Source organism: Trachymyrmex septentrionalis, unplaced genomic scaffold, assembly GCF_001594115.1.
Source record: "Trachymyrmex septentrionalis isolate Tsep2-gDNA-1 unplaced genomic scaffold, Tsep1.0 scaffold72, whole genome shotgun sequence".
Taxonomy (NCBI): Eukaryota; Metazoa; Arthropoda; class Insecta; order Hymenoptera; family Formicidae; genus Trachymyrmex; species Trachymyrmex septentrionalis.
The window spans coordinates 1,864,887-1,876,395 of record NW_017305905.1 but is presented as its reverse complement, the minus strand read 5'-3'; the positions used below and the strand labels follow the sequence as shown (position 1 = coordinate 1,876,395).

Genomic DNA, 11,509 nt, shown 5'->3' with positions numbered 1-11,509 from the left:
TTTTTTTTTTTTTTTTTTTTAAGCACGAAGTAAAAAGAAAGGAGATTCAACTTCATGAAGAAAAATGGGGCTGATTTAGGCGCCGAATTGGGAGGAATGCGCTGGAAAGTATGGTAGCATTTATATTAGTCAATTTTACAGATTACGGCGTATAGCATACAGTTACTGCCAATATAAATGCTCCCTATAACTTACTAATTTCGACGCCATTTGCAATATTAACCTTACTTCGGTTTATTTACTGGCTTTAAAACCGGTTGTCTCACCTTTTGGTAAATTTTGCCTGTGAGATAAATCTGGTAATCCGCGCATGTAATTGGGTAATCTTGCTACTTAATAGTTAAAATTTACCAAAAGGTGGGACCATGGGCCTTATTAGTGTGTCCCAGCTTGGTGTTTTATATCCTTATGCGTTACAACGATCTTAAATTGTAAAGATGTCTCGTGAATGTAAAGGAAGAAAAAAAAATACTTCGGAAAAGAGAAGTAGCCTTTTTAAACCTCGCTGTACAGTAAGTGTACAGCAGTATTTTTTATAATTGTGGAGATACGGTAAAGTCGTCTGAAACGATTATATCAATTTATGTAATGCTGTTGTATTTTATTAAATAAAAATATGTATAATTTAAAAACATCCGAATAAAAAAGATTTCCTCACAATTAGAAGTGCAAATCGGAGAAACAAATATGTGCAGTCTGTATAATTGGTACAGCTTTTTTACAAATGGTGTCTAACTTAGTAAGTTTATTTTTTTCAGCGAATTCCCTCCCAATTCAGCACCCAAACCAGTCCCATTTTTTCTGCTAGTACGGTATCAAGTTGAGTTTCTTCTCCTCTTATTTCGTGATTAAGAGTAATCGAAAGGCTAAAATTACCCTCAACTGTAAAAGTAATGACTTCTGGTGAGATGACAGTATTTGTTAAATTTATAATTAGCTTATAATTGGTAACTTCCAAGGATTAATAGATTTATTAGTAAATTTCCTAGGATCTATACTTACATTAATAATCTTTTCATTCCGAGAACTTATCAAATTTAATATCAAATTTAATAAATTTGAGATAATTCTCTTCACTAATTCTACAATAAAATTCTATCGATTTCAACTTGTTTATTTTGTTATAAAAGGATTTTTTCATTAGCCAATGAAACTTTTTCTTATGTATTAAAAACATACGATGCTCGAAGAAAGATCTTAAGAAAGTGTCGATTTTAGCTGTCAAAGTACACTTGAATAGACTTTGGAAAATTATTGTTTGGATTCTAAAAAACAGGAAATAACAATCATTTGTCCGGAAAGTGATGGAAACTGCTAGAATAGCTTAAATATAGTAAAAAATGACATTATTTACATATGCAACAACTCAACTCTTAACCAGGTGCGCCGCAGCACTGAGTGCCGCAAAATTTGTTTTTCTGAAAAATCATTGATAATGTGGGTCTTTTTTTTATTACTGACCTTTGGTATTCCTCATTTAACATCTCAACCATAAGATAACGCAATTGTCATATTTTTTCTATTAAGTTGGTTAGCTTTTTATCCATCTTAAATCAGTATGACACGTTTTGCGGCACGGAATGCTTCAGAACGTAAGTAAAATCTTGCTTGTATAAATAATTGTAATAATGTTGAAACTAATAAAAGATATTGAACCGTTCCCCACATTTTAATTTATTTTTATTCGCTCTAAAGCCGTCTGTATTACCGACTAAATTAATCATATAATTTTTGTATAACAAATACTTTTTTTCTCTTTCACAGATTCAAAAATCTTTTTCCAGGATTAAAGTGTACGCATTAATACGTGTTTGTGAAATGGAGTTTATGCCGAGAACGACCAAAAATTTCCAAATTGATATATTTTTTTACCCTTTTTTTACCCTTTCTTAGTGTAGCATGGCATCTCAAACTGTTGTGACAACATTTGTTTGATACGAAGTTTTGCAACCTGTACTTACGAAATAGTAATCCACAAACACGTAGTTTGTACAAACAAATAACGTCGAGTTTTTAGAATTAGACTTAGTCGCTTTATCGCGACGAATTTGTTATATGAAAATTGACATGAACGTGCGTATATCATAGTTTGCATAAGATATTCGTGTAGTAGTATACAAAATATGCCGATGCGCTGGAAAAACAGCAACCTCTGGTGATTTCGGAGCTTGGCTTTAGGATCCTCTTAATGTTTTATATTTATTTAGGTTAGAGTTAGGTTAAATTATAGCGTAAATAAATTATAATTACTATTTTTATGTTTTAAATAATTATTTTATATCATTATTCTATAAAAGCACTGTTATTATTTTCATATATTTGATTATAAATTAATATGTCTTTATTTTTTAACAAATCTCTTAATTCGTATCTTATTTTTAATTTTCTAGTTACGTCTAACTAAACTTGTAATTTTATAAGAAAGTAGATACAAAATTTTAATATTGTATTTTATTATAAATATATATTCTATTTTATTTTATGACGATTGTCTAATTATTTATTCAATTATTATAACTCCTATTATAAATAATAAATTTGTGATGCGACACTCAGTGCCGCGAGCGCCCATTAATGTTTAGCCGAGAGGCGCGCCTGGATTAAGGATTAATAATTGAAAAATGATGATTTTAATCAGAAAGATATAAGTATATTCTTCACATAAAGATTGCGGACTACTTTACTACTGTGCACTATCCATGATGGGGTGTATATCAATTGCACACGAGTCAAATGCACACAAATCAATCAGCGCTAGAAGAAAAATAAAAAAACTCCCTATGCAGACATCGCTGTGATTAGCAGTGGGCAATTGCTGCAGTATGCAAGTGAACCACTCCCTCCAGGATACACGTGGAGGAAATTTGCCTAGCACCCCTTGACAGGGATCAGGACTCCACAGTTCGTCACTTCTATAGTATTTAGCGACTCCAAATCTTCTTTGCTATGCGTGCATATGTGCGTACTTAACTTTCCGTCGGGTGCGGATCTGAGTGATACATGCCACGGCGGTTTTTAGAGGAAAATTAATATTTCAATTTTATAGTGTAGTTTTACTACGACTATAACGAAATAGTTAATGCGATCAATTTGACACCGCGTGATACACCGTTTGATACACCGCGTTCCATCATGCTAAAAGTCAAACGCCCGACGGAAAGTTAAATATACAGAGTGTTTGGAAAATAATGATAAATCTTTCGCATAGAGGTAGAATGGACTAAACTGAGAAAAGTTCTCTATCATTTTGCAATTTTCGCAATAGGATTAACAGGATATTAATTGCTAAAAATTACTGAAAATTGGTCTTCAATAACTTTTTACTCAAATACTATCAACTTTACAGAAAAACTACAAGAGACAAAAATTGTTTATTTTCTTCTCATATATAGAGCTCTAAGAATTTTTTTAGAATTTTTTCAGAATTTTTTGATACCGTATTTTTTCATGTTGTTCAAAATGAGAAAATGCAGTACTAAAAAGTTGACAAAAAATTCTGAAAAAATTCATAGAGTTCTATGAGAAAAAAATTAACAATTTTTGTCTCTTGCAGTTTTTCTGTAAAGTTGATAGTATTTGAGTAATAAATTATTGAAGATCAATTTTCAGCCATTTTTAGCAATATCTTGTAAGGGGTTAGACCACCCCTGAGGTTTAAAAAAATTGAATTTGTTTTTTGCTTAAATCATTAGCTTTTAGTCATAGAAATGCGATGGAACAGTTTTGTAGCGAAATTGCCGAAGGTAAAAATTAAAATTTGTACTTGACCAGACAAAAAATCCTCTTGAAAAACTTTAAATGCATTTTTCTCAAAACAGCATTTTTAAAATTGGTGCGCAACATAACTCTTACAATTTTCATCCGATTTACTTGAATTTTGTACAGGATATTCTTTAATACATTTTACAAAGAAGAACGTAGGCTTTTTTTGAAATATTAAACACTTTTTTGCAGTTAATATTTTTAAACGTGAATTTTAAAGCAAAAATGCAATTTTTTTGTAAAATAGTTGCTATTTTGAGAAAAGTTAATATTTTCAAAAATCCCTACGTACTTCTTTAGTTTTTGACACGTAGATAATGAAAATTCTTTGTATTTTGTTCAGAATCAAACCGTGTCTCTGAAATCCTGCACACCGATTTGAAGCTGTAGGAAAAAAGAATTCCGCGAGTGGGTCAATGTGCCACCATTTTAGACATAAGGCTAATAAAAAAATATTTTTTTAGTTTAATATATATGTACACTAAAGCCCTCCAAACAGTTTTTGATCACAGTTATTTACTTAAAAAAAATTCCTAAACTTAGATATTATTTTAGGGCCTCAGGGGTGATCTAACCCTTTAACTATTGTAAAAATTGTAAAATGGTAGAGGACTTTCTTCTCAGTTTAGTCCATTCTGTTTCTATGCGAACAATTTATCATTATTTTCCAAACACCCTATATATGTATTGATATGCACAACCTCAATATACATATAACAGATTTAGTGATACGCAATTCAACAACAAAAATATTGCGATAGAATATTTTAATTATTGGAGCAAAAGAATAATAAGCATGTAAACAATTGAAACTATTATTAGTGAAGCATCCATTGCTGGATCAATTATCTTATTTTATGAAGTCGCAAATATAGAAAGAGTGATGGAAAGCTATTAATAATAGCAAGTTTTTGGTCATTTTTTACTATTTTTTATTATACTTAAGCCACTTTAGCAATGTTCCCATCACTTCCCGGACAAACGATTATTATTTCCTATTTTCTGAGGACCCGATCGATGATTTTTCAAGGTCTATTCAGGTGTTTCTTGAGGGCCAAAATCGACATTTTTTAAAATATCCTATCGAATATATATGAATGTATATGATGTATTGTATACGAGTATGTCGATGAATTGTATATGATGAGAGAAAACATCTTTTCAAATGTAAATCGGTAAGGAATTAGAAAGACCAAAAGAAAAAGTGGCTAATTTGGTGATTTTTATTTTATCTGTTGCGCAAAAAAGATCCGACGTGTGACTTTTTATGGTGTTTTATTTATTATTTTGATAGATATTTAATGTTTAATTTGAGAAAGAAGGCAGTCTTCTACAATGTTTATTTGATAAGTTCTCTTTGTAGTTTGTTAAAAACACACACACACACACACACCCATATGTAACGACATATTTTGATATAATTACATTTTACATTTTATATATTTTTTATATAATATAAAGTTAAAAATATATATAAAATATATATGAACTTAGAAAAATTATTTTGTAGAAAATGAACTTGTTGAGATTCGTCGGTATATGTAAAGAAAAAAAAAAGTGTGATCTGAGTATACACTAAGAAATGATAAAAAATATTTCGAAATTTTTGATCGTTCTCGGCATAAACTCCACCTCACAAACACGTATTAATGCATATACTTTAATTCTGGAAAAGGATTTTTGAATCTGTGAAAGAGAAAAAAAATATGATTGGAAATAAGACCGTTTATATTAAAACTTGAAATACGAAGCGCCTTACGGTCCGAGTGTTAAGATGTAACTACTATATAATGTTATCTTAAAAAACTGTAATAAACTTATTGCGAAAAATATTGCCTCGGCCGGGAGTCGAACCCGGATCTCTTGCATTCCGTGTCTCGGTAGTCTAAAGGCTTAGGACGCAATATTTTTCGCAATAAGTTTATTACAGTTTTTTAAGATTTGGGAAATTTTGAGGGGATTATTTGTTTCAGATTGATTGTGTGAATCCGATAATTTCATCGGCTCGCAATTTATTTCTGAAAATTAATTCAATTTAAATGAGTGTATATTATATAGTAGGTCAACATCTTAACTCACTCGGACCGGTAAGGCGCTTCGTATTTCAAGAAAAAAAAGTATTTGTTATACAAAAATTATGTGATTTAGTCGGTAATACAGAGGCTTAGGATCCCCTTGATCTCAATAACTGGCGTTATATTAAACTCCACAAAACCACAAAATTTTATATATTATTTATATAAAAGATTTTATATCAACAACTGGCGCCAAGTTAAATCTCATATGAAATTAATAAATATAATCCAAAAGATACTATCTTTAATTTTTATACAATAAAGCTTAAATATATATTTTTGAATTTTTATTGAAAGATCTTCCTGTTCTAAATTCAAATAGTTTTAATTTTTCTTTAAAAAAATTATTATATCACATTTCATTCAAATACAATTTTCTCTTCCAATCAAAATAATAGTTATTTAATTTTCCTTCAAAGCATTATTCACACATTATCAAGATTATCACAATTATCACGAAATTACTTTGCATTATTTTGCTCAATTCAAGTGTTACCACAAAAAATTAAAGAAATAACAGAAAAAAATTATTTTAAATATGAAAATTTTTTATATAAAAATACTTTGGCATGCTAAATCGAATAGGAAAAACTGTGAAAACAATTTAAAAATTATAATAATAGTTAATAATTTGCTTATATTAATAAAATATTTATTGAATTATTTATATCGAATTACAAGCAAAAAGAAAACGAAACGTTAAGTATGCTGCTGCTGGAGATTTTGCTTATTTTCGATTTTTGTATCTATAATTTTCTACTTGTTATTAATGTAAAAATCTCTTTGATTCCTGCGTCTCTCATTACGCATTTGGTATTTTCATTTTAATGTGTTGTTATACTTTACATCAAGCCTGTTCAATTTGAGCTCCAGAGCCAAAATACAAAGCCATCGACGCAAAAAAATTCAATGTAGGTAAGATTTCGGGGACATGTAAAATGTTGATACGCATTTAAGTGGCGCTTATCAATAGTTGACAGTTTTTAAAATCTTACTCATATTGAATTTTTTTACGTCAATGGCTTTGCATTTTGGTTCCGGAGCTCAAATTGCACAGGCCTGCTTTATACGCCTTAAATATCTTCCTTTTTTTATTAAGTCTATTACAATTGTGAGAGATTATTCCATACAATACAGTTTTAGAGAATGTCCAAAGGGCATCTACATCATAAGGACGTCAAGAAATCCTCAAGGCGCCGCTCAGAGAACTGTGTTCTGTGAGAACTTATTTTAATGAATATACTTAAAATATATGATTTTGATTTCACTTTTTTTTATGGCATTTTTTTTATTCTTTTATTGTTTTTAAACATCTTTATTTTGATATATTTGCGTAAAAACATTGCATTTTAATTTTTTTTTTTTTTTTTATGAATTATTTGTGATCCTTTTCATTATATTTTATACAAATTGTAAGATTATGTTTTGCGTAAAGATATTGCAAAAAATACTTGACGCCTTTTTTTTTACATTTTTAATATCTCTCTTTTCTGGTAAATGTTATATTACATATTGTATGTTTCTCAAAATTATATATACCAAAAAGATGTGTATTGATTATAGAAAATACATTATCTTAAAAATAAATGAAAATTAAAAATTGTATTGTTTGGACACTCAAAAATACAGTTGAGAAATTTAGCTTCTAAAGTCAGGAATACACACGAAGTTCATTTGTTTATGTTAGAACAGAATTTATTGTATAAAAATTGCAAATTAATGTTTATTTTCTACAAATAAAGCTTTTTTAAATAAAAAATTTCTTTATGCGAATACTTTTTGCACTCACTATATATACCTATCATTGACTTTATAATACGATATCAATATATAGCGAGCGTACGTTGATTTAGAACACATTGAAGTTTCAAAACAGCTTAATCGATTAAAATTCATTCTAATAGGTATATGAAGTTTTGTTTGTTCTTTTTTTTTAAGATATTTGTTCTTCTTTAATGATCTATTTTACTGTTATAGTTAGAATTATTTTTCTAAAGTTTACTTCTCTGAAATATTTTATATTCACAGTTAATTACATGTAATACGTTTAAATTCTATGTAACATTGCGTTCCAAGAAATAATTTACATGAAATTATCAGATAAACAAAACGGCAAGCATATTTCTCATATTTGCATTCAGAAATTTAATAATTTGATTGAATTTCTAAAATCTTTTCGATTTGACCTAGAATCTGAAAAGTTGGTGCGGCGCCATTAATTATAGTTGATCTTCCTTGCATCACTTCCTTTAATCTCATTCATGATAACGAAAAGGATGCCATAATTAAAGGATCAGTCCGTTGTTACTTACAAACAGATTACTTTATAATACAAGATTTTTTCTTGCACACACATATATATACAGATATAATAGAATTCGGATTATCCGAGCTTATATGAGAAATAAAAACAATATTATTATAATTTATAATAATTTATTTTAATATTTATAAATGTTAATAGTTATAAATGTTATAAAATATATATCAAATGTTATAAATTTTAATAAATTAGTTGAATAAAGCGAGTATTAATTAGCAATATCCTATCCCCCAATATAAATACGTATTATATTTTAGGTAAAACTTATATTATCGTAAAATCCCTTTGTTTGTCTTTCCACGCGATCAGAGTTTTATTCAAATTTTGACTGTACATTATAAAATTCTTTTTCGTAAAAAATAGGAAAGCAAAAGATAGATTCTTTTAGTGCCCATGCTTGAACGCTACACGCTGTGGTCACGCGGTCTCATTGCCAAATATGGCTGGCCGAGGTATTCTTAGCACTGCTCGAGCACAAACGAAACTTGACGGAGTTACCCGACAAGCATACCTATCATCGTTCATATCTTCATCTTCCTCCGCATTATTTGTTTCTTCTTTCTTTTTTCTAATTGTGTTGTCATTATCTCTATTTTTTAAGAAAAAATAAAATAAAACTATATATAAATGACACAGATTTGAACATAAAAATACGAATGAATGATATATGAAGAAGATGTCACACTTTGCAAATAAAATTATGCATATATAAAATAAAGAAATAAAATCTTACAAATAAAAATACACATCGAGGTTTATCACTGTATAGCTTTGTGTTCACGATGCTAGATCTCACATGGAAAATGAATTAACTAGTCGCATTTGTCAATTCTTCGAATTGTTTAAGCATTGGTCGTACAGTCCCTGCAAAGTAAATTAAATATGGAAATGTAATATTTTAATTTAGTTTAATATTTACAACTTCAAATAAACTATATACATATAAAAATTATGTGAATAAAATTATATTTTTATTTAGTAACACATTTTTATAGTTTATTCAATTTATTTGTTATTAAAAATTAAATTATTTTTTACAATATTAAGAAACATTTCAACCTTTTTGTGTAAGTTTAACTTTAAATATGTTTATGATGATTTATACTATTTATATATTATTAAGATGATATAAATATTATAAAGTTTCATTGCGATCGTCTGTTTAAATATTCTAAATAATTTTATTCATTTATACAAAATAACTAATCTCTATATCACGATGAAACTTTGTATTATATTATAAATCATCTTGAATATAAATTTAAAGTGCTTAAATAAAAAAAAATTATATTTTTTTCATTATTTCTTAATATTTTTATTAGAGCACGTATTTACTTCTTATTGATATAATTTTTTATCCATGTAGAAAATTGCCGTTAAATTTTTTACTACTTTCAAATGCAACATTAAACAATTTCTATAAAATAATTTTTTGAATGTTTTGAAAATATGTTTAATGCAGCCTTAAATGTGATTTGCTAATTCATTCTCCGTCCGAAATCTCAAAGCGATTTCTAACATTGTAAACGTACTTAAGAAAATAAAAATTATAGTTTTTTATTTTTACTGTGAATACATATATATTAGGTTGGTGCAAAAATAATATCGGTTTTTATTGTTTTAAATTTTGGTGCTTTAACTGTACAATAACGTTACGTTCAACTATGTTTATGTTGTACCATTTTCAAGCGCAGATTCCGCTGTGTTCATTGTATTCATAATTTTGTTCTTGGTATTATTTTGTGTTGAATTACTATCATTATTGTTAAAAATAGAAAAGAAGAAATTCCAAGCAATTTTTTGTACGAGTTCAAACTAGGCTCTAAAGCAACAGAAACGAGTCGAAAAATTAATGAAGCATTTGGCCCGGAAACTACAAACGAATGGATAGTACAACGATGGTTTCAAAAATTTCGTAACTGAAAGCCTTGAAGATAAAGAGGGTCGCGAACGGCACGTAATCATTGACAACAGTTAAAGACAATTATTGAATCAGTTCCATTAAAAACCACTTGAGGGGTTGCCCAGGACGTTGATCACTCAACAGTTGTTTGTCATTTAAAACAAATCGAAAAAGTAAAAAAGCTCGATAAATGGATTTCTTATGAATTGAACGAAAATCAAAGAAATCGACGTTGCGAAATCTATTCTGTTCTTATTCTGCGCAACAAAAATGACCCATTTCTTGATCACATTATAACATGCGATGAAAATGAGATGGATTCTTTAAAAAGAGTGACGATCTGCTCAATGGTTGGATTATGATGAAAGAACACTTCCTTAAGCCAAAATTGCATCAGAAGAAGATAATGGTAACCATTTGGTGGTGGTTCAATAGAAATCATCCATTTTTCTAAAACCAGACGAAATTATCTCATTAGAGAAGTACTGCCTCGAAATTGACAAAATGCATCAGCGATTACAACATCAATATCCATTAGTCAATCGGAAGGGACCGATTCTGTTTGCACGACAACATTCGTCCACACGTTGTATAACCGACTTTGCAAAAACTGTACGAACTGTACGAAATTTTGCTTCACCTAGCATACTCACCGGTGGACCTCGTCAATCGACTACTACTTCTTCAAACATCTCGACCACTTTTTACAGGGAAAAATCTTCAATAACTAAGCTGCTGCTGAAAACGCTTTCAGAGAATTTGTCGATTCTGGAACTCGAAAATTCTGTGCTAATGGAATAAAGAAACTTGTATCTTGTTGCAAAAATGTATAGATTCTAATGATTTTTACTTCGATTAATAAAGTTTATTAGATATTTACATTTGAAGTTGAAGGTTAAAAATCGACATTATTTTTGCACCAACCTAATAGTATCGATTAATGATGCACGCATACGCGTGCGCGTGCACATATACATACAATACATATTGTATAAACTTTTGAGATTTGAAAGATCTCCAGTCCTTCATGTAGCACCATAAAAAATCAATCAGACCGCTATTTAAACTATGTAAAAAATATATACGAATAAAACTATAGTATTAAATTAATAACGAGTAAAACTTAAATGTAACTATTTTTGCCAATTTAGTTAACTCTAGTGATATGTATAATTTATATTAAAAATTTGATATCAACAAATGGCGCCAAATTAATTTCTGCAATATTAATTTCTTACTGTAGAGCAAAGAACGTGCAACAGTATAGCTGACCAGTATCTTAATATTTACTTTGATATTTTTATATTAAATAATAGCTTTAATTTCCTTCAAAAAATATTACATAAAAATTATCATAAAATTTACTTGTACAAATATACTTGATAAGTTACTTGAACTTGAAAGTGTGTAGCCAGTTTAACGAAATTGTTGCATCAAAAAAATAAA

The 11,509-nt window shown here is 28.7% G+C and overlaps 1 long non-coding RNA gene across 2 annotated transcripts; it reads right to left on the bottom strand.

Moving 5' to 3' along the window:
• Positions 1-8,577: 8,577 nt before the first annotated feature.
• Positions 8,578-11,034, bottom strand: LOC108753830. 2 transcript variants are annotated; one of them, XR_001939670.1, is made up of 3 exons: positions 10,944-11,034; positions 10,717-10,852; positions 8,578-8,749 (listed from the first exon to the last, which is right to left on the bottom strand). It is a non-coding gene; the product is annotated as an uncharacterized LOC108753830 (long non-coding RNA). The 2 variants fall into 2 exon arrangements; XR_001939669.1 differs by lacking the exon at positions 8,578-8,749 and adding an exon at positions 10,482-10,513.
• Between the last annotated feature and the right edge of the window lie 475 nt (positions 11,035-11,509).